Raw genomic sequence first — 6,252 nt, 5'->3', positions numbered from 1 at the left:
GCTCAGAGGCGGTCCGCTGGATTTGTTATCAGTAGGTTTGATCAACACAGGAGTATTACACGGATGCTTCGTTAACTTGAGTGGGAACCCTTCAAGGGAAAACCACTTCCTTTTCACGGGAAACTATTGAGATAATTTAGAGAACCAGCATTTGAATCTGACTAAGGTAACAGAAATTAGGCCACTAATGGAGGCATATAGCCAGTCATTTTCCCCTCACTGTTAATTGCGAGTAGAAGAGAAAAGGAAATGAATAGTAGTGGTACCAGGTACCCTCGCCATGTGCTGTAAGCTGGCTTAAGGAATATATGCATGTAGAATTGTACAGTCATAAAATCACACTCCCATTCAAATTTACTCAATTCTCTCTTGTGATTTAATCTGACAGAAATATGTCCACAATTATGATTTACTGTGCCTGAATCTATATAAACAGTTATGCCAAGCCTAACTTGTAAGTGCAGTCAATGCAGTCTGGACACTTGACGATACAGTGTAGACTTGTTAAGTCTAACAGCTAAATACACTAAGGTGACTAAAGTCATGGGATACCTCCTAATATCGTGTTGGACCTTCTTTTACCCAGTGTAGTGGAGCAACTCAATGTCTCATGGACTCAACAAGTTGTTGGAAGTCCCCTTCAGAAATGTTGAGTCATACTGCCTCTACAGCAGTCTGTAAGAGCAAAATTGTTATTGGTGAAGAATTTTGTGCATGAACTCTTCATTGAGTCCCATAAATGTTCAATGAGGTTCACATCGGGAAATCTGGGTGGCCAAATCATTCACTTGAATTGTCAATAACGTTCTTCAAACCAGTCATGAAAAATTGTGGCCTGGTGACATGGTACATTTTCGTCCATAACAATTCCATTGTTGTTTAGGAACATGAAGTCCACGAATTGCTGAAAATGGTCTACAAGTAGCCAGACACAACCATTTCCATTCAATGATAGGTTCAGTTGGCTCAAGGACTCAGTCCATTCCATAAAACACAGCACACAGCATTATGGAGCAACCACAAGAGCCTTGTTGACAACTTGGGTGCAGGGCTTCGTGGGGTCTGTGTCCTCAAACCCTATCACCAGCTCTTATCAACTGTAATCAGGACTCATCTGACCAGCCCACAGTTTTCCAGTCATCTAGGGTCTAAGCAATATGACCACAAGCCCAGGAGAGGCACTGCAGGCGATGTCATGCTGTTAGCAAAGGCAGTCACGTCAGTTGTCTGCTGCCTTAGCCCATCAGTGCCAAATTTTGTCGTACTGTCGTAAATGATACATTTGTCAAACATCCTATATTGATTTCTGTGGTTAGTTTATGACAGCTCTACACAAGTTATTAAATGAAAGCTGTCAACCACTGTGTTGCCCAGGGTGAGAGATAATGCCTGAAATTTGTTCTTTCCGGCACTCTCTTGATACTGTGGATCTCTGAATACTGAATCCCAAATGATTTCCAAAGTGAAATGTCCCACACATCTAGCTGCAACTACCAATCCACGTTCAAAGTCTGTTACTTCCCATCATGAGGTCATAATCACACTGGAAACATTTTCACATGAATCATGTTAGTACAAATGAAAGCTCCGTCAATGCACTGCTCTTTTATACTTTGTGTATATCTGCATATGTGCCTATCGCTATACCATGACTTTTGTCACCCCAGTATAATTATCAGAATAATACATGAAACCTGTGTTATAGAATGTCTCTTCAAACCACATTTTCTTAAATTTCCCTGTCAAACAACAAGAAACATTGCTCAATACTAGCCATAATAAATCATGAGGTTGAAAGTCTTTATAGGGAAAAAAGAACAAACTCACTGCAGCAGTTATGATTTCACGTTGAGCATGAGATGTTTCAGGAATTTATTCCCACTGTTAAGTGCCAGGGATCTGCATCTGTATGTATTAGCATCTGGGTATGAGTTCTGCATTTGGAAGTAGTAGTCATTCACATCATCTTGTGCATCTGCCACTGCAGTATCAGGTAGTCATGTGATCGTCCATCACTGATGAACATCGTAGTATTGATGTGGTGTACCAGTCGGTTGTGTGGAACCTGTGCATTAAGTCAATGTAGAGATGTGACAAAATAGCTGAAACGAGCTATAATGTTTGGATGTGTCCAAGACCACACCATGAATGAAGTTGTCCGATTTGTTGGTTATCAGTGTGGACTGCCCATATAAAAGAATTCTAACTGACAAGGCCTGGACATGAGTGTCACCCCCTGTCAATAGCAATAGGTTTCAAACCCAATAGTAATTGCTGCTGTCAGTGAATGCCAGTACATCTCAACCACTTCCTGAGCAAACACAGAGAGTAACTGCATGAAAGGGACATTTTTGAGTCAGGTACCTTGCTAAAGGCCATTGCTCACAGCAGCACAATAAAAGCTGCATGTCTTCAGTGGACTAAACAAAACAGAAACTGATTGGAGGCATGTAATGTGGTCCAACAAGTCACGATTTTTCCTCCTTTCAAATGATGCAAGGCGCTGAGTGCACTGGTAGTCCAATGTGGAGTTTAAGTTGTAGCATGTGGAAGGTGTACTTTCGGCTGGAGAGGGTTCTGAGATGTTTAGGGTATGTTTTCCATTCCATGACTTGAGGCTACTCATTTTGGTACCACGAACATGAACCACCAGGATGTTTATTTCAACATTCTTGACACAGTCTTGCCCTTTCTTTTACATTTTGATGATGGCTATACTGTGGACACACTTACTGCCCAAGATGAGGACAGCTGTGTTCACTCTGTTACACACACAGTTCCTAGTTTGATGAGCACTCTGGCACTATACTGTACCTCAGTAGGCCCACTGAATTACACAGTCTTAATCTCATAGAGTATGTCTGGTATTACTTGGAACAGCAAATGAAATGCAGCATTCATCATTCCTACCGTCTGACAGCTCTATGGAATCTAATAACAAAAGAGTGGTTTCAACTGGATGCAGAATTTCTGAAGACACTCTTCCTCATCAAATGAGACTATTATTGAGGATAGTGGTTTTGTTACATGGTATTAATATACGTCTCCTGGGGTTGATAAATTTTTATTCTGGTGTGCTTATAAATCCTATAGCACTTCCCAGGGGGGAAAAATTCCTGGAGAATACTATCTGATCAAAAGTATCTGGACACCTTTTAGTGGACATTAACATGAGGTGAGTGCATCCTTTCCCTTTATGACAACAAACTTTGCTGTGCATACTTTCAATGAGGTGTCTGTGCATGGAGGGACAGCAGCCCATTCCTGAAGATCTACATTCTAACTCACCCCAAGGGTATTCCATTGGGTTCAGGTTAGGAGTCTGAGCAGGTCAGTCCATTTCCAGAACACTATTTTCCACAAACTATTGCCTCACAGGCACTGCTTTGACAAGGCGCATACACAAACACTCATCTCGGAACTGCTCCTCTACTGTACACAGAATTCAGTGTTGTAAAATTTGTTCCTATCCTCCTGTATTAAGTATTTTATTAAGCACAATAAGGGGATCACATCCTAGCCGTGACACACACACACACACACACACTGTTAACACCACTTCCTCTGTACTTCACTGTTGGCACTACACAGAATGGCATGTAATACTCTCCCGGCATGTGGCGAACCCGAAACCTTACACTGGAATGCCACATGATTCATCACGCCAAATCACTCATTTCCGGTCATCCTCTGTGTAGTGCCATCACTCTTTACACCACCTTGAGCATAACATAGCACTGAATATAGAAATATGCGACTTACTAAGTGCTGTTCGACCATTGTTCCCCATCCTTTTTAACTTCCAATGCGCAGTCATTATGCTAAATGGACTGACAGTAACACCGATGGGAACACAAGAGTGATTCATTCTGCTGTTTTAATGCTACTTCTTTACAACCACCCTCCACTGTGCTGGATGTTCCTTGTCTGTCAGTACATGAGGTCTGTCTGGTCTTGTTTTAGCTGTGGTTGTTCCTTCTCTTTGCCACTTACTGAAATCTGATGAATTTGTTACTCAAGAGATACCCAATGACTAGTCCATATGAGAAGTCACTGAGCTCTCCTAACCAACCCAGTCTGCTGTTACTGCTTCTCTACTGACAACACAATATTACCTGCCTCCTTTTACACTGTCGGATCTACCACTTGTGGTCAATTCCTCATTACATAGGGATGTCCACATACTTCTGATCAAATAGTGTAAGTCATTCCCTCATGAAAAAAAGGGTTTTTAAATCTACAAAAAATGCTTTTGTTGCTGCTAATCACTACCAGCAGCTCCTTCATAAGGTATTTATGACATAACACTGCCATATGAATCAGCAGATAAGTATTCAAGTTTGAATTCCACTGACTCCTAACATAACTTTAATTGCTGGAAATGTACTTTGTACATGTGAAAATATCAAGCAGCTATAATCCTCGAGTCTGTATTCAGATGACTATTTTATTAGATAATCTAATACACTATATACTTTCAAATGGTTCAACTATCATTCTTTGCATGCTGGTTCTGTGAATATTGGCAGGAAATGGGAAGGGAGGAGATGAAAAGGGGACAAAAGAAGTTCAAGTAGACTATAACAGTAAATAACTTACATAGATCTGAATAGGGCAAAATTTTAAGCCATGTAATTTACGAAGTTTTTAAGGATCATATTCAAAAAAGATTATGGAAGCAAATATATGAAATAAATTCCAAATTAGCCTCCTTGTATGGATGAATACAAAATTTATTTCTGTTCCCTCACCTGCCAATAAAAAGAACACACTCTGGCAAGGTACACACCTGGCTGAAAATGACTTACAAGTCTGTGGCACCCTCCGTTGGTATTTCTGGAATTCAGTATGGTGTTTGCCCACCCTTAGCCTTGATGACAGCTTCCACTCTCGCAGGCATATGTTCAATCAGGTGCTGGAAGGTTTCTTGGGGAATGGCAGCCCATTCTTCACGGAGTGCTGCACTGAGGATAGGTATCGATGTCGGTCGGTGAGATCTGGCACGAAGTCGGCATTCCAGAACATCCCAAAAGTGTTCCCATAGGATTCAGGTCAGGATTCTGTGCAGGTCAGTCCATTACAGGGATGTTATTGTCATGTAATCACTCCACCACAGGCCATGCATTATGAACAGGTACTCGATTGTGTTGAAAGATGCAAGCACCATCCCCAAGTTGCTCTTCAACAGTGGGAAGTAAGTAAATGCTTAAAACTTCAATGCAGGCCTGTGCTGCGATAGTGCCACGCAAAACAAGGGGTGCAAGCCCCCTCCATGAAAAACACGACCACACCATAACACCACTGCCTATGAATTTTACTGTGCAGTGATAGTGTCATGCAAAACAACAAAGTGGTGCAAGCCCCCTCCATGAAAAACATGACCACACCATAACACCACCGCCTCCAAATTTTACCGTCAGCTGACGTTCACCAGGCATTCGCCATACCCACATCCTGCCATAGTATCGCCACATTGTGTACTGTAATTTGTCACTCCAAACAACAGTTTTTCCACTGTTCAATCATCCAATGTTTACACTCCTTACACCAAGCGAGGCATTATTTGGCCTTTACCGGCATAATGTGTGGCTTATAAGCAGCTGCTCGATCATGAAATCCTAGTTTTCTCACCTCCCGCCTAACTGTCATAGTACTTGCAGTGGATCCTGACACAGTTTGGAATTCCTGTGCGACGATCTGGACAGATCGTCTGCCTATCACCCATTACGACCCTCTTCAACTGTTGGCAGCCTCTCAGTCAACAGACGAGGTCGGCCCGTATGCTTTTGTGATGTACGTGTCCCTTCACGTTTCCACTCCACTGTCACATCAGGAACAATGAACCTGGGGATGTTTATTAGGAGTGTGGAAATCTTGCGTACAGACGTATGATACAAGTGACACCCAATCACCTGACCACGTTTGAAGTCCGGGAGTTCAGTGGAGCACTCCATTCTGCTCTCTCACGCTGTCTAATGACTATACTGAGGTCGCTGATATGGAGTATCTGGCAGCAAAATGCACCTAATATGAAAAACATTTCTTTTTGGGGGTGTCCGGATACTTTTGATTGCATAGTGTAATTTTAACTATGAAGTTTCATTATGGGTGTTTTAATTAAAAAAAAAAGAAAACTAAATAAATGTAGTTCTTTGTGTTTGTGACTAGAATGTGAAAAACGAGATATGCATTCCTGTTCAGAACTGTGTATCCTGAGTGAGAAATAAATTGAACTAGAGTATTTCAGCTGAG

This window comes from Schistocerca nitens, chromosome 5, assembly GCF_023898315.1.
Source record: "Schistocerca nitens isolate TAMUIC-IGC-003100 chromosome 5, iqSchNite1.1, whole genome shotgun sequence".
Classification (NCBI taxonomy): domain Eukaryota; kingdom Metazoa; phylum Arthropoda; class Insecta; order Orthoptera; family Acrididae; genus Schistocerca; species Schistocerca nitens.
The sequence above is the reverse complement of the archived record's forward strand: the minus strand, read 5'-3'. Positions refer to the sequence as shown.